Consider the following 18,234-nt stretch of genomic DNA (forward strand, 5'->3'; position numbering starts at 1 on the left):
TTTTGCCTTCAATCTTTTCTAGCATTAGGGTCTTTTCCAATGAGTTGGCTCTTCACATCAGATGGCCAAAGTAGTGGAGCTTCAGCTTCAGCATCAGTCCTTCCAATGAATATTCAGGGTTGATTTCCTTTAAGGTTCACTGGTTTGATCCCCTTGCTGTCCAAGGGACTCTCAAGATTCTTCTCCAGCACCACAACTCGAAAGCATCAATTTTTCTTTGTGGTCGCACTGTCACATCCATACATGACTAGTGGAAAAACCATAGCTTTGACTGTACAGACCTTTGTTGGCAAAATGATGTCTCTGACTTTTAATACACTGTCTTAACTGAGTTAGTGTATGAAAAATGCTTAGAGTACTTTCTGGCATATAAGGACAGTTTAGTCAGTGTTGACTAATATGATTACTTGTCAAATAGATGAATGAAATCTAACCTTCACTTAAATTTCCCTGCCTGCCTTTTTTCAGAACAAGCTTTTTCTCCTAGAATTCCAGCCCCTTCTCCCACATGACTATTTATGTTTACTTTTTTTAGTGTCAATCACCCCCCGCCCCCCAAAAAACCCAAACTTTACCAGGGTGTCTTGTTTGTCCCATTCAAAAGTTGAACCTCCTGGGACTTCCCTAGTAGTCCAGTGGTTAAGTTTTCGCACTCCCAAGGAGGGTGGGGGGCGTGGGTTCAACCTCTGGTCGCTGATCTAGTATCTCTTATGCCAAGCGGAGATGCCAAAAAAAAAAAAAATTGAACCTACTACCTGGGGGTAGGGAGGAGGGGGAAAGGTTGGCAAACATTTTCTGTTTAGTATCAAATAGTAAATATTTTAGAGTTTGCTTGTGTCATCCCATCTTTGTGCAAATACTCAAGTGTCTGGTACCCAACTCTGTGGGACAACTTTCTGTGTCCTGAAGACAGGTTTCACGGAAGACAATTTTTTCCTCGGACTGGGAGGGGAGGGATGGTTGCCGGATGATTCAAGCGCACTACATTCATGGTGCACTTTATTTCTATTATTATTAAGCCAGCCTCCACCTCAGATCATCAGGGGGTTAGATCCCTGAGGTTGGGGACCCCTCGCTTAAGCAAATAGGGAAGCTGTGTTCTGATAAAATTTTATAGGCACGGGGCTGGTGGAATTTGCCCCACAGGTCTTAGTCTGTTAACCCTTAAAGGAGTTGAAAATACTGGATTCAGTAAAATAAAATAGACTTTCATATAGTTTCCACGTGCTACCAAAGATCCTTTTAATTTTTTTTACCACTTAAAATGTATATTAAAATTCCCAGCTCGTGGGCCATGAATATAAGTCATCTGGCTTGCGGATCGGATTCTGCTGCAGGATTCAGACTGTACCAGGACACCGGCAGTAAGGCGTCTGAGTCCCCAAAACTCGGCCTTCCGGGAGCTGCGCCACCAGCACCGAGCCCGCGCGCGCCTCCGGCCTTCCAACCCTCCTTCGCAGCGCGCGCCTCCCGCCAAGCCCCGCCCCTCTTCGCGGCGGTTGGTCGAGCCGCGCCCTCTTCACGCCCGCTGACAGGCACTGCACACAGCCAATGGGGATCCGCAAGGTCTTGCGCCCCGCCCCCATCGCGCCCGTGGGAGGTGGCCGTGGGCGGGCCGTTTAGGGGGTGGGGCGCGGAGCCTGGTAACCGTTGCCGATAACAACGCCCCGCCCCGTCACGGCAGGAGGGCAGGCTGCGCGAGGCAGGCAGGCAGGCGGGCGGGCGCAGGGAGCCGGAGGAGGAGCGGCCGCCGCCGCCACCGCCGCCGCCATAGAGACTGTAGCCGTGGAGACTGTTACTTACCAACGGGGACCAACACGCAGCAGCCGCCACCGCCGCCGCGGGAGCCGTTGCCCGAACTCCCTGCCCGAACTCCAGGTGACCGATGCGACCGCCCCGGGCTCTGCCCGGCCAGAGAGTGCGGGGGGCGGCGGGGATCCCGATCGGGGGTCGAGGGCGGGCTGCGCAGTCCCTGCCGTTCACCCCAAACGTCCGAGATGGCGCGCCCGCGGGACCTCCCTCCTCACCCCGAGTCCCGAAGTCGCAGCTGAGTTTGGGGTGCCGGGGGGGTCCCCCTTTTCCTTTTAACCAAAGTCAGGGAGAGGTGGGGACCCATCGCCTCACTTTTTTCAAAACTTTCTGAGTTGGGGGCTCCCGGGGAGCCGTCTTTCACTGTCAGCCTCAAACTCCCCAAGTTGGGGGCGCCCCGAGAACCCCTTTCAAACTTTTACCTTCAAACCCCCTGAATGTGGGACTCGTGGGGAACTCCTTCTCACTCTGACTCCCCAAATCTTTAAGCTGGGGACGCCCGAGGACCCCTGTCTCACTCTTTCCCTCAAACCCCGAATTGGGGGGCGCCTCGGCAACGCCTGTCGAACTCTGACATTTAAACTCCTTGAATTGAAGGCGCCTGGAGGCTCTTCATGTTAATTCCCCAAATCTCTGAAATTGGGGCGCCCGGAGTCACTTCTCTCACTCCTAAACTCAAATCGCTGAATTGAGAGGGTCTAAAGCATTCGTTCTCACCTCGTTTTGACCTCGCCCCCAAATTCTGAATTTGCGGGTTTTCTGTAGCCCCCTCCTCACTTTTAAAACCCGAAGTCGGTGCGCTTGTCTAGAGGAAGAACCGCTCCCCTCCTCGCTTTTTGACCACAAACTCCCGAGAATCGGGCTTCCCGGAGACCCGTTTCTCACCTTTTCACCAAAAAGTTTCTCGGGTTTAGGGCTCCTCGGACACTTCTCGGCTGTCTCTCCTGGTAACCCCGCATTCCACAGCTTGGGGGATCCTGGATCCGCCGGTCCCTCAGCGCCCCTCAGGAAGCCCCTGTGCACACCCGCAGCTCCCATGTTAGGACTGATCGCTAAGCAAGAAAAGTTTCACCGAAAGGATTTTTTTTTTTTTTTTTAATTATTTTGTAAAGGGTTTGTGGCCCAAACTGCTCGGTGGCATTTTCTCCGGAGGTTGTTCGAATGCTTGGGTGTGTGTGTGTCTGTGATAATCCATCCCTCACCCCGACCCCCCTCCCCCCAGTCTCTCCCCCGATCCCGACCTCCCAACCCCCGCCCCCAAATGCTCTTTGATTCCTTTTTTTCTCCCCTCCGGGACATGCCAGCGGCGCTCTCTCCAGCTTCGTCCCCGTTGGTTTTTCTCGCTGCCGTGCTCGGAAAAGTTGGGTTTCCGATCCTAGTGGCTATTTACAGGGCCCCCGGGGCCCAACAGCCCCTGCCATTCTGGCGGCGGCGGCGGCGGGGGTGGTTCATCGTCCTAATTTTAACCTCCTGGTTGCCCCGCAGGAATGAGGGAGAAGGGCAGGGTGCCGCACGCAAGTCCAGGGCTGCCTTTCCGCAGAGTGCTCATTCCTCGGCTTCTGGGTGTTTTAATTATGCGCCGCCCCCCGCCTCCCCGCCCCACCCTCCCACCCTGCAGTCCGCACTATACAGTTATTTTCTTGCTCTCTGCCTCTGTGCATTTAACTGTCAGTGCAGGCTGTCATGAGTTTTCCCCCTCCCAATCAGCTCTATCTCTGCTGATCCAAAATATCAAACCTTATGCAAGGCTCTTCATGTTAGCGAAGACTTACCAACAAAATAGTAATAATAGTAATAACAACAAGAGAAAACATTAACAATAACAATTTTATTTGTTGCCTGCAGGTATTGGCAACACATTTTTATCTTGTTGCTTCATAATCTGAAACATTTATTTGTTTGCTTATATGAAGACCCTTACCCTCTGTGCTGGGGAGTACCAGGGGCAGGTTAGCTGTTCTCTCTCCCACTCCAGTTTAAAAACTTGGACTGACTCTAAAATAATCTTAGAAATGGCTACTCATCTACTCTGGCCAGAGAAAAAATGCGTAGGGGACCCCCCCCCCCCCGCAAAGGAATTTGATTTCCTTAAATACTGCTGCTAATTTTGCCAACAGGCTAGGTAGAGTATGGGAGGGGACTGGGTAGTCTTTTTTAAAAAAAAAGATTTTTCATAATATATGATGAAAAAGATAACTGGTTCCCAGATCCTGTGATATTGCAACTGATTTGGGTCAGGAAATGAGTTCAGAAACACTTTGCCCCTGTGATCCAAGCCATATGACTTATTTAACCCTGAAGGTGTGTTCCTCTCATCCCAGATAAACCCCTGAGATGCTGAGAAGGGGAGTCCAGGAGGAGAGGGACAGAGTTACTGGTGACACCCAGTAAGAGAACAATTCCTTTGAAATTCAGCTGATATGTGCTTTCTGGGTGCTGGGTACATATCACTTTAATATTTTTCTTTTAACCATGTTGATCACTGAAGCACTGCCAGGATGGAGCTAGTCACCAGAAATACACACGCCAGGAACTTATCTGGCTCTTATTCTTTAGATCTAATTTGTAAATTCAGATTTGAATTAAAATTAATTAATATGCATTTATATATGATGAATTGAATTTTCATTAATCATAGAATTGAGTCAACATTTTAAATGTACAGTTTTGGTAGTCACATGTGGTTTTGCTTATAAAATTCCAGGGCCAGGAGGAACCATATCTTATGGTACATTTGGCTCTTTTTAGTTAATACAGGTTGTCCACTTATTTATTTATTTAAAAAATATTTATTTATTTTTCTGGCTGTGTCAGGTCTCAGTTGTGGCATGTGGGATCTTAGTTCCCTGACCAGGGATCGAACCCAGGTGCCCTGCATTGGGAGTGTGAAGTCTTAGCCACTGGACTGCCAGGGAAGTCCCAACCACTTATTTAATCCCAACCACTTATTTAAATGACATGCTCCCGCTACACACCTACATATTTGTAAAATGTAAACGTTTTTTTAAAGCATGTGAGGTTCTCAGAGAAACTGTCCCTCATCAGACCCTCATTGAACCCAAGATGAGCCAAGGAATTCTTATCAGAAAAGGCAAACAAAGAGGGAGAACTTGAGAGAAGACCCAGAATTAAGGGGATAAGGAGTAGGAGCAGAGGATAAGGGGAAGGGCTGGGGAGAGCCCACCAAGTGGGTTGGCTGCTAGGGCTGGTGAAATTGGCAACCCTGAGAGGCAGCTTAAGGGCAAGGGCTTACAGTTTCCCAATCTGTTCCTCTGAAGACTTCCCAGCTCCCTTAGTGAGTATCAGCCGGCTTCTCCCAGCTGCTCAGGCTATACTTCGGAGTCATCCTCCAGCCCTCTGTGTGTGTGTCTCTCTGTCTCTCAGTCTCTCTCTCTCTCAAGCCATCAGCAAAAAAGACCTAAAATCTGACCACGCCTCACCACCTCCACCATCAGCCCCTGGTCTAAGCCTCCAGCTCCTCATGCCCAGATGCTTCCAGCCATTCACCGAGGGTTGTATCATGTCTTGTTGTGTATTCCTCAGCTCAGAATCCACCCACAGCTCCCATCTCACTTGGAGCAAAAACAGAAGTCCATTCCCCAACTGGGGCCCCCAGCCCAGTCCCTCTTTAGCCTAATCTCCAATCCCATGTGTCTGCCTTCAATGTCACTGGCCTTCCCAGAGTACCTCAAACCCTCTGCCTGGAAAGTTCTTGGTCCAGGCATCTGGGGGCTTCCTCCCTCGCAGCCTTCAAGCCTTTTCTCAAACTCATCTTCCCAGGCCATTGACTTGCAAGTGATGGTACCCTTGTCCCCTCCCCCCACAACCCTGGGCTTTCTCTCTCCTTCACATTTATCACTAACACCCCATATATTACATAGATTGATTTTATGATTGCTGTTCTCTCATTAGAATGTCAGCTCAATGCCAAGACGCTCTGGGTGTTTTATGAACTTCCATATCCCCCAGGCTGAGAATCATTCTGGCACTGAGTGGGCACTTGATAAATATTTGTTAAATGAATAAGTAAATAATCTCCCATGCACCTAATGGGAAAGCTGATGTGAAAATGAAGAGCTGCTCTTTATCTACCATATCTCGCCTTCCGTATGACTCAGTACAGCTCAGATTGGATGAATGAAGTCAGTGGGAAGAGGGAAGGAAAAGTATGAGTCCCAACCCTGGATGCTGCACATATGGGCTTCTGGGCCTGGCGGAGAAGGGGGTTAACATTTATTAGCTCAGTGACTTCAGGTAAGGTTTGGCATAGGTGAAAGAGGTAATCACTTACATATTTTTTTAAATAGTTTTTTTTTTTAATGTAGACTGTTTTTAAAGTCTTTGTTGAATTTGTTACAAAATTGCTTCTGTTTTATGTTTTGGTCTTTTGGCCCTGTGCAGCATGTGGGATCTTAGCTCCCCAACCAGGAATCGAACCCATACCCCCTGTATTGCAAGGTAAAATCTCAACCACTGGACCACCAGGGAAGTCCCCACTTTATGGTCTTATTAGAAATAATATTGTAACTGAGTAGCCCAAGGCCTGGTACAGAATAGGTGTACGACAGAGTAGCTATTATTATTGCTGTTGTTATTTTTAATATTAGAACAAAACAAAGAAGCAGTGTGGCCTGCCTGGGATGGATTTTTCAGTTTGGTTTCCTGACCACCAAGTGCTGAGGAGACAGTCAGTAAATACATCTTGCTCTACTGAGTGGGTGAGCCTTACACGGTCTGTTTTAAGTTGGGAAATACCCTTCAATTGCATAGAAATTCTCTGGTACAGATATGGCATCTGCAAGCGTGAAGCTCTAGGCAAAACCGAATGTCACCAGAAAAGTAGCTCACATCTTGGTTGGGGTATCAGTTCATCTGAAATTACTCCCTAAACATCACACTTTTGGGTGGGTTTTGCCAAGCAGCCAGCTCAGCTGGCAGAACCTCCAGATGAGAATGTTTAAAAACTGGTTTCCCCTCTCTGTTATCACTGGCACTTAGGTGCCAATCAGGTCAATATCTGGAAATTAGCGGCTCAGAGGTGAGAACCGGCCTGGTGTTCGTGCCAGGACTTGACTTGGGCCCTCAGAAATGCATTCCTATTTTATGATACATAGGTTTTGTATGTTTCAAAGCAGGGTTTTGTGCCCTGGCAACCTCATTTTTAATTCTGGTCAATTCTATGATTTTCCAAGAAATATAGTTGACTTCCAAAGCCTATCGATGATATATACAGCAACTGGATTTCAGACCCTGTGAATTAGATCATACCTGCCACATGCCATGTTGAAAAATGAAAAAAAAAAATTATAAAGCCATTAAAAGCCTAGAACTTACTTGTTATGGCCCAATATAGTGATGATTTGTCATTTACTATGTAATGAAACCCAGATATGCTATATAATGTGAGCCTGTTTCTACTAAGATCTCTGCAGTTACTTTGAGTGAGTGTGTGCGTGTGTGTGTGTACAAACTGGGCTATGGTGTCCAGGGAAGCTCTTCAGGAGGTGATAGTTGAGCTGAGACTGAACTCGTAAGAGGGAGCAGCCCTTTGCAGTTCACAGGGAGAACCTTCTGGGGGGGCAGCAGGTGCAAAGGTCCTGTGGCAGGTGCAATCACCTGGGCCTGGTGAGGGCAGAGAAACGTGGCTGTGTGGCTAATGACTGGTGAGCAAAAGGAGGAGACACAAGGCCTTAGGGGCCAAAGGCAGCAGCCTGGCTGCTATTCTAAGTATAAATTAGGTCTCAGGAGATTTAACCTCCTCCTGTAGCTGTCAGAGCCTTGGTGTCCAGTCGTTCACTGGAAGACGTAATTCCTGGACCTCTGCCATTACTTCATCTCTCACTCATTCATTCATTCATTTGTTCATCACTCTCTGAGTCTCCAACTAGGAGAGGGCCATGACTTCAGAACAAGGATGGGCTGGAGGCCTCTCCAGGGTCCAGCAGGTACACAGAGGAGGCAGGCACTCACCTGGAGGGGCCATGAAAGGTGTCCAGGAGGAGGTAGGCTGGAGTGGAGCTTTGATGTGCAGGCAGGCAGGTGGGGAGAGCTGTGGAGCGACTGTGTTTTCTGGAAGCTGAACACAGGGAATGGGGGAGACCAGGCTGGAGAGGAGAGCAGGTGTCGGCACCTATGGTCTGTTTCTGGAAGTGAAGGCTCGCTGCGACATGGCCACACTCATCCACCCACGTAGTCTCTGGCTGTCCTTTACAGGCCACGGCGGGGTGGACTATTTGTGATGGGCACAGAATGTGAAACTCAAAGCCTAACATATTTACTGTCTAGGCTTTTACGGGGACAATTTGCCTACCTCTGACTGGATGAGTGGGACCTGTCTGGTGCCAGGACGAAAGGTTTGTTGGGGAAGATCTTTGCGATCCAATGGGATTTTGGTAGGTGGAGTGGAAGGCATGGCCTCTGGAGGCTGGTGATGGAGAATTATGGCTGGTGTGGTCCAAGCCCGGGGTGACAGGGGCCTGGCTGACTACACCAGCCGGGGATGCTTGGGGAGACAGAGGTGCAGGGTTCTGGGGGCTCTGAGGGCCCAGTGACTTCTTGTGGGACAAAGGACTGGGAAGAGTCCAGTCTGACTTTGGGGATCAGGCAGAACAGGCCACTTCAATGAGTCAGGGGTCCCAGGAAATGCTAGTGGGGAGAAGGGTAAGGAGTTGAGGCATGGACATGGGCTTGGCTGACTTGAGGCTCATGGGGCCATTGGAGAGCAGGCAGTTTTCCGCCAGGCTACTGGATTTTGGGGTCCGGAGATGGGGAGGGAGGCAGTCCAGGCTGGAGGTCAGGATCTGGGTGCTGTCAGCATGTCATTGGTCATTTCAGTTGTGAAAACAGATGCACTCACTCAGGGAGAAGCCAGAGAGTGAGAAGAGAAGGCCAGAGGCAGAACCATCCAAATTCCAGGAGCAGGAAACCAACCAAGAGTCAGAGGAAAGCAGTTTTTTAAAAATGATAGCAAAACACAATGACATAAAATTTATCATTTTAACCCATGTTACACGCACAGCTCAGTGGCACCAGGCACATTCACATTGTTGGGCAACCATCCCCGCCACCCATCCCCAGAACTTTCTCATCTCCCAAACTGAAACTCAGTCCCCATGAAACACTGACTCCCCACCCCCTCCCCCAGCCCCTGGCCCCAGCGTCTACTTCCTGTCTCTATGGCTTTAACTCCTTGAGAGACCTCCTATGGGTGGAATCAGACAGCATTTGTCCTTTTGTGTTGGTTTCTCTCACGGAGCTTTATGTCCTCGTGGTTCATCCAAGGTGTAGCAGGTGTCAGAGTCTCCTTCATCTTTGGGGCTGAATAATATTCCACTGTGTGGATGGACCACAATTTGTGTATCCATTCATCTGTCGATGGACACTTGGGCTGCTTCCACATTTGGCTCCTTGAATCATGCTGGACAAAGGAGGTTTGGCAGGCACAGGGGGAACCAGGCAAAGAGCTCTGAAGCCAGAGGAGGAAGCAACTCAAGGTCTGAGCACCAGAGGGTGAAATTTGGCAGAAACCAGAGAGATGAGCCAACGGGGACAGTCCCCCAGCCAAAAGGGGGAAGGCTACGTCTCCAGAGAAGGACAAGAGGTTTGGCTCACGAGTGCCCGTCTCCTAGGCAAACTGTTAAAATCACACTAATGATATAGAAGCAGCCCATTACTGAAGTTGCAGCAACACTTAATTATGCTTGTATTTTTAAAATGTGAACTGTTTATCTTTGGAGACAGCGCCATGTTTCCAGGATACGTTTCTGTCCAAAGGGTGACCTGCAGGGTAAGGCCTGGGAAGCAATTTCCCCCCAAAATCAACAGCCCACAAAAATGTGTTCCAGCTCCACCCGTCTAGGAAGCACCCAAAGAAAACACTACACAGAGGTTCCCCACCTTGCCTGTCCTTCTCAGAATATGCACAGATGGAGCCTGCTGGAGAAAAAATAAATTCGGAATTCCAGACCCACAGAAAAGAGCTTGAAGCATGTGCTTGGATTTTTTAAAGAATTCTTCATCTTCTAGAGGAGTTCACCTTCCTGGGGACTTCTCTGAGTTTAGTGCTCTCTAGGGTTACCCCACCTGTTCAACCAGTACTATGGACCCCATATATCAAACATCTGAGTCACTTATAGTTAGCCAAACACCTAAGTGTATTCATATATCATCATGTGGGGAGTTACAAGGGGAGAAGGTGATAGAGAAATTTTAAATTGCTAGCAGCCATTTGCCACTGACATTCAGACTGGAAGTTAAAACGTGAAGTGAGTGTAATTCCAGAGGTCCTCAATTGTGTAAATCAAGGCATGGTGATACGGCCAACTTTTAAAATGACAGGCAGGCATGAATAGGAGTTATTTCTGGAGACTTCCCTGGTGGTCCAGGGGCTAAGACTCTGAGCTCCCAATGAAGGGGTCCCAGGTTCCATCCCTGGTCAGGGAACTAGATCCCACAGGGCACACAGTAAGCTCCCACCTATGTTCTGCAACTAAGACCTGGGGCAGCCAAATAGAGATTTTTTTTTTCTTAATAAGGTATTTCTGGAAGCCCTGTAAAAAACAAATTCATCGCTAGTCTTAGTCCATACCTGACCGAGCCTTTATCACTGGGACTGGACTGTGCTCCTTGGGGAAACTCGGCAGGGACCGGAAGAGACTCACCAATGAGCCATTTTCTAGTTGAACAAACCGCAGGATGGCGAAGTAAGACGTGGCGGCCCCGCCTAGATTCTGATTGGGAAGCGTCTCCCTCCCTCAAGTATGTGGGGTCTGCAAGGCCTCGCTTCTCCGGGTCTTGGAGCTCTAATGACCGCAGGAGCCCCACCTTCCTCTCCCATCCTGTTCTGGAAGGAGGGTTTCTGTAGTCTTAGCTCTGCAGCAGTAAGCACGCTCGGAATCACTCCCAGATCCTGCAAGTAGACTGCGTGCCTTGGGCTCCCAAGTCTTACTTACCTCTTCATCCCCTCGCAGTCCACGCCGCCATGGCTGTCTGGGCTCCATCAGGAGGAGGGGTTGGGCACATTGTCTCTGCTTTCTGTAGCCAAACATATGGACTGGCCCTTCCCCCTTGTAACCATGTGGCACTTAGCTCTGTGTTCAAGGCTTGTCTCCATCCAATCCCGTTTCTCTTCATTACCCATCTTTCACGACTTCTCTGGATGGGCTTGCGATGCCTTAAAACAGGTCTTATACTTGGGTCTCCTCTGTCTCTGAAATGTCATTTCTGCTGATGAAAACTTGCCTCTTCTCTGATGCGCTTTCGCCAGGGACCCTTGAGATGGTCATTGGTGAATTAAGTGGGAAAGCTGAGTAGGCTAGGTTTCTCCAATGCATCACTATTGACTTTGGGGCCTGATTGGTCTTGGTGGGACGGTGGGGAGGCCGTTCTGGGCCTCCTAGTATGTTGAAGAGCATCCCTGGCCTCCAGCTGACCAGAGCGCCCACCCCAGCCCCACAATCCTGATGACAACTCTGTCCCCGGTAGGTGGCAAATGCCCCTTGGGGGGCATAACCAGCCCCTAGTTAGGTACCCCTGGATCAATCAGTCAAAAGTACCAGGGCAGGTAGATTTCACATCCCATGCTACATGAACGTGCCATCATGGCTTATGTGTCTCATTTCCTGTTCTCGGTTGTGAGACCCCAGGAACAGGGACAGGTGTCCCTGCCACACTTCCCACACGTCTTTGTACTTCACCCGTGAGTGACTCAAACACTTGAGCCAGAGAGCTCTTCAGGCCTACATTGAGTAGCGAGCAAAAATCCCGAAATCCTTGCCTGCGATTTGGTAACCCTCAAAACTCTGTGTTTTTCAGTTTGGCAATTCCTCAGAAAGTGAAACATAGAGTTACCATATGGCCCAGCATTTCCATTCCAAGTGTGTACCCCAAACAATTCAAAACCCACCATGTCTACACCAAAACGTGTACACAGTGTTCATAACAACATTACTCATAATGGCCAAATGTGAAAATGACCCAAACATCTGTTTGTAGAAGAATGGATACGCAAATGTCATGTACCCACATACTTGAATACTATTTGCCAACTGAAGCACATGAAATACTGATAATACTACAACATGGATGACTCTTGAAAACACTATGCTAAAGGAAAGAGGCCAGGCCAAAAAAAAGGTCACATATTATATGATTCCATTCATAGGAACCATCCAGAATAGCAAATCCACAAAAAGTCACTTAGTGATTGCCGGAGGTTTTGAGGGTGGGGATGTGGAATGGGGAGTGATTTGTAATATATAAAAGTTTCTTTGGGGGATGATACAGATATTCAGGAATTAAATAATAGTGATGGTTTTACACATTTGAGAATCAATAAACTTTATATTTAAAAAAACAGCAAGCCTGTGTTTTAGATTCAGCTTAGATTAACATTCCAGCCCCTTCAACATGTAGTTTGTTTTTGTTGTTGTTGTTTTGTACCAAATCCCCAGAGAAATTTTAATCAAAGACCCCTGTTGCTAATTGACTCTCCTTTTGGCCCAGCCAAAATCACAGGTCGCGTTCTTTTCCAGAAAGCTGGGCTCTTCCTGGAGACACGAAGTCTTAGCACCCAGTTGCTGCTGAGTCCTAAAGCCAGGAGCCACGTACACAGTTGTTGCTGTTGTTTAGTCGCTAAGTTGTGTCCGACTCTTTTGCAACCCTGTGGATTATAGCCCACCAAACTCCTCTGTCCATGGGATTCTCCAGGCAAGAATACTGGAGTGGGGTGCCATTTCCTTCCCCAGGGGATCTTCCCAGGGAAAGAACCCGTGTCTCCTGCACTACAGGCGGATTCTTCACCGCTGAGCCACCACGGAAGCCCATGCCATACACTGTGGAGGATGTTTAAATGCCTAATTTTACATCAAGCCAATTGCAATGGCTTGATTCATATTCGTTTGCTTTGGAGCTTTTCAAAGATTTCACTCCATTAAAAAGTCAATTTGAAACAAACATACTTACGTCAGTTAGATTTATTTCCTCCACAAGACATGGCACTCAAAATTTGTGAAAGAACTCTTCTTTCTGCAGTGGGGTAGGGCCACACTCATCATTGTTTGGAACCAGATTTTATTTATGGTGGTTCTGGTCATTTGCAAAGGATGCCAAGTGCCAATAAAACTTCACTTATGGGCACTGAAATGTAAATTTCCTATCATTTCCATGTGCCACAAAATATTTTGACTCTAACTTTTTTTTTTTTACCATTAAAAAATGTAAAGGGACTTTACTGACGGTCCAGTGGTTAAGATTCCGGGCTCCCATTGCAGGGGTGACACAGATCCTTGGTTGGAGAACTAAGATCCCGCATCTCTCAATCCAGCCAAAAAGTAAACAATAAATCAAAAAAACTTTTTTAAGTAAAAATCATTCTTAGTTTGTGGGCTGTACAAAACCAGGCAGCCAACTGGACTGGACTTGGCCTTGGGCATGGGCCATGGTTTTCTGGCCTCTTCCCTGTGATGAAGGATGGAGTCCAGTGCATTCACAGCCTGTGTTCCCCGAGAGCCCCCAGCCCACACCCTCTGCTCCAACTAGCCCAGTCTCTCTGCCCTTCTGGTCCCCACCCCCAGGACACACACACTTCCCTGCACAAGGTTCTTGCTCTTGAACTGCCCCACCCTCCCCATCTACCCCACCCTCACTCCTCCACCCCCATGGGAAGGTCCTGCTTGTCCCGCAGTGTCCAGTATGGGACAGTCTCAGGCTCCCTGCCCCAGGGTTTATTGTCCCAAGTTCTACCTGGAGTCAGCACCTGTCATCTTTGGTTCCAATGGCGTTATTTGTGTGTTTCCTTTTCTCTCTTCCCTGGTGGCTCAAATGGTAAAGAATCTGCCTGCAATGCAGGAGACACGGGTTCAATCCCTGGGTCAGGAAGATCCCCTGGAGGAGGGAATGGCAACCCACACCAGTATCCTTGCCCAGAGAATCCCATGGACAGAGGAGCCTAGTGGGCTACAGTCTATGAGGTCCCAAAGAGTTGGACACGACTGAGCTACTAACACTTTTCTCTCTCACACAGTATAAGACCCCTGAGGACAGAGATCAGGTCTGTCTTTGTGGAGCACCAAATAATTTGTTGAATTGACTCTGCTGCTGCTGCTGCTGCTAAGTCGCTTGTGTCCGACCCTGTGCAACCCCATAGACAGCAGCCCACCAGGCTCCCCCGTCCCTGGGATCCTCCAGGCAAGAACACTGGAGTGGGTTGCCATTTCCTTCTCCAATGCATGAAAGTGAAAAGTAAAAGTGAAGTCGCTCTGTCGTGTCTGACTCCTAGTGAGGAGCATGGACTTGCAGCCTACCAGGCTCCTCTGTCCATGGGATTTGCCAAGGAAGAGTACTGGAGTGGGTTGCCATTGCCTTCTCCTGAATTGACTCTAGCTCTTACTAGATCAAAATCTGACCATTCTCTGAAATAATTTCGCGTATTACTTTCTAGTAACATAGGGCCTTGTGAGAGATTTGTGATTTCACAGTTGGGGTGATTTACCCTAGGAGTCCCCTGGATCACGATTGTCCAATGGAGACATAATGTGAGATGTATGTAAATTTAAAATTTTCTAGTAGCCATGGTCTCAAAATTAAAAACAGGTGAAATTAATTTAAATAATATTTTTTATTTAACCTAGTATCTCCAAAATATTATTTTTTCAAACCACAGCATCTATATGAAACCATTTTTATTGAGATAGTTCTTGGGGGGCTAAGCCTCTGAAAGTGTGTAATTTACACCCAGCACGCATCTCAGTTCAGGTGGGCCACATTTCAAGAACTCGCTAGGAACGTGTGGCCACCATGGACATATTGGACAGTGTGGGTAAAAGTGTCAAATGAGGTCAGGCACAACCTTTAGATCATTCCTACTCCTTTTATATATTGACTGGCTGAGCGAGCTTCTCTAATTTTGGTGTGAGGGCTTGGTTGCCCCACAGCAGGTGGGATCTTAGTTCTCTGACCAGGGATTTAATACACGTCCTCTGCATTAGAAGCCAGAATCTTAACCACTGGATCACCAGGAAAGTCCCCATCCCAACTCTTTTTAAAAGACAACCACTTAAAACGATAATAATAATGATAAAAAGTGACCAGTCTTTGAGCTCTTGACCGTCTTCAGTCCCTCGTACTCTCAGTTTGAGGTCACTCACAAGATCTGAGGATCGCAGTTCCCCCCACCTCAAATGTTTGCCATTTTCTAAAGTGATCATGGTGGAACTTTGTGAACAGGTGTCCACGCCTGGCTGCTGGGCAGTTGGATCCCAGAGTTCCCGAGGGACCATCTGGGGACCTTGAGATCCTTGTGGGCAGTTCCTGGAAGCCTGTTTGCTTCTCCTTTTCCATTACGGAACCGAAGTCATATCTTTGCACTGTAGGAAAAAATCCAACTCGTATTACAAAATAAAGAGGAGAAGGAGAGCCTCTGGCTTCCTCCTCTTCTCTCCTCCTGCCCTTCCCACCAATGATAAAGTTCAGTGTGGTTGCTTTCCAATTTTGTATGCAGATAAAACATCCTCACTGATACTTTCTTATTCTTTCATCGAAATGTAACTGATAAAAATTCACCCCTATGTAAAGTGTACAATTTCATGGCTTTTAGTATCCTCACAGGATTATGCAGGCATCACTGCTATTTCTAGAACATTCCATCACCCAGAAAAGAAACCCCGTGACCCTCCCCCAGCCCCTGGCAGCCATTACTCCACTCTGACTCAGTGGACTTGCCTGTTCTGCGTGTTTCCTGTCGATGGAGTCACTCACTCTGGCCTGCTGTGGCTGGCTTCTCTCACGGTCATGTTTTCAAGGTTCATCGTGCTGTGGCGTGTGTCAGTGCTTCCTTCCTTTTTCACAGGCATATTATGCTCACTTTTCTGCACGTGCTCTTTTCATCTGATATTTAGTCTGTGTCTTTCCTCATCAGTGTGTGTCTGCTGCATCTTTGTTGACTGCCTGAGATTGCTCTGTACAGATGTGTCCTGAGGCATTTACTTAGCTCCTTATTAGGGGCATTTCATTCGTACTTTTTCACTTTCACCAGCAATGTTGCAGTGAATGTCCTCATCCAAATATATTTAAGCATTTGGTGAGATGTTTGCTGATTCCCAGAAGGGGAATCACTGGGTGGAAGGGAACTTCCTTTCTTTTGCATTAGCTTGTTCTCATGTTCTTACTCCAGTCTTGCAGCAGTGGCCACTTTCAACCGTGTCCTTGCCTGAAACTACGCCCTCTTCTCCCACCCCACCCCAGGCACCATCACACTCCTTCACAATCTGCTTGTCCTTTACCCTTAACTTCCGGTCTCATTCATAGCATAGCAGGTCACAGAACTTTGGACAATCGGGTGAACTTATGTGTCCCTGCCTGACCACCAGGAAAATGCACAATGACCACCCCCCTTGGATCTGCCGGGGATTTCAAAGATTCTGGGGCTCCTTGTCCCCTCTCCCTGGACCAGCCCATTTCGCAGCCCACGTGCGGCTGACTCAACCCTGTCCATCACCACCAGCTGCGCCGCCTGTGCCTCTGGGGGAGGCCCAGCCATTCGGCAGGTTTGTGCCGACACAAGTTCACGCTTGTTGCCTTGACTCTGAGCCGAAGCTTGCGTGGCAGCAGCGCTTCCCCACTCCCATCCCTTCCAATTCCCTGTTGGTACGTGATTTCCAGCTGTTGCCTCGAATCCCCATCCCCAGCTTTGGTGAAACCAGATGACAGGTCCCTCGGGGTCATTGTCCTCCAGTGCCGGGTGGGGGCCCACTCCTGCTGGGGTGTCTCCTCCCAAGTGGGGACCCCGTTTCTCGTGCAGCCTCTAGATGCTGCTCTCCAACCTGTCTCTCCATGTCATCTGACTTCTCATAGAGTATACACTGTGACTCTATGCAAATGACATAAAACCAGGATCCAGACCAAGTGGAATAAAGTTATCCACCCCTAATCAAAGCTGTCCCCCCACTTTAAATGTAACAGATCATATGTTTCTTTTTAACATCCTTGAAGACTTCCGAGACACCTAATTTGATTTTCCTTTATTAGTGTTTCATGAATATGAAATCTTCTAGAAACTTTATCCTTTATCCTCCAGTGGTGAGGTTCACTTGGAAGGAGGGGCACAGGCAGGAAGTCTTCATTTCTCTCAACTCTCAAACTAGGACATATTCTCCTTTCAAAGTCCTGATGGTGGGAAGCCCGCCCCTAGCTATCCCCTCCTCCCTCCTTTCCCGAAATTGGTTATGTTTACGGGACACATCTGACCAAACATTGTGGCATTTTAAAAGCAGGCTTTCTTACACCTTCCCCCACGTCACTGAGGTTTTCAAACAGAAGGTCTCTTAGGAATAGTGTGTGAGAAGGATTTTTGTCCCTTAACCAAGTTTACTTCTGAAAATGGTACAAAGAATTCCAACTGAGTCAGCTCTCAGACCTAACTTCCTTATGGTTGGGAGCGGTGCTGTATTTCACTTCTTTCCAGGTAAAGAGCAAAGGGACAGGGACTTCCCTGGGAGTCCAGTGGTTAAGATTCCACACTTCCAATGCACAGGGCCCGGGTTCAATCCCTGGTCAGTGAACTAAGATCCTGCATATGGAGCAGCCAAAACACTAAAAATAAAAGAGAATATGGGAACAAATTTGTTTATAGAACATCTTTTTTTGTTACTTGTCTGGCATCTGCCCATACCTGCCGGGTCATTTTCTTTTAATTGAGATAAAATTCACATAACATAAAATTCACCATGTTAAGGTACAAAGCAGTGATTTTTAGGATATTTACAATGTTCTGTATCCTTCATCACTATCTAATTCTGGAAGTGTTTCATCGCCCCCAAAACAACCCCTGTGCCTGTTATGAGCCCCTCCGCATTCCCCCTCCCCCAACCCCTGGTAAGTGCTAACCTACCTCCTGTCTCCGTGGATTGGCCTATTCTGGATGTTTCCTATGGTGGCATCCTATAATCAGAGGCCCTTTGCGACTGACTTCTTCCACTGAGCATCGTGTGCCGAAGTTCATGGACATTGTAGCAAGTGTCAGTGCTTCCTTCCCTTTTATGGCTGAATTATATTCCATTGTATGCATGGACCACAATTTGTTTATCCATTCATCCGGTGATGGACATTTGGATTATTTCTACCTTGGGGTTATTCCAAGTGATGCTGCTCTGAATGTTTGTGGAGAAGTTTTTGCGTAAACGTCGATTTCCATCTCTCCTGGGTGACTACCTAGGAGTGGAGTTGCTGGGTCATATGGTGACCAACTTCTAAAGGAGGTGCCAAATGTTTTCCACAGCAGCCACGCCATTTTCCATCCCCGCCAGCAGCGTAGGAGGGCTCCAATTTCTCCTCGTCCTCGCCAACACGGTCTTCTTTTCCCTTGTTTTTATTATAGCCAACCTAGTAGGTGTGAAGCAGTATCTTGTGGTTTTTAATTTCATTTTCCAA

At 48.0% G+C, this 18,234-nt stretch overlaps 1 protein-coding gene across 4 annotated transcripts in view; it reads left to right on the top strand.

Annotated features, from left to right (window-relative positions):
- The first annotated feature begins 1,755 nt into the window (after positions 1 to 1,755).
- Positions 1,756 to 18,234, top strand: part of RFX2 (regulatory factor X2) — a 94,963-nt gene continuing 78,484 nt past the window's right edge. For all 4 annotated transcript variants that reach the window (XM_055546416.1, XM_055546418.1, XM_055546422.1 and 1 more), the window contains exon 1: positions 1,756 to 1,878. The gene's annotated coding sequence lies outside the window, so the exon portion shown is untranslated. The remainder of the gene's footprint in view (positions 1,879 to 18,234) is intronic.

The sequence above is a fragment of the Bubalus kerabau genome, chromosome 1 (assembly GCF_029407905.1).
Source record: "Bubalus kerabau isolate K-KA32 ecotype Philippines breed swamp buffalo chromosome 1, PCC_UOA_SB_1v2, whole genome shotgun sequence".
Taxonomy (NCBI): domain Eukaryota; kingdom Metazoa; phylum Chordata; class Mammalia; order Artiodactyla; family Bovidae; genus Bubalus; species Bubalus kerabau.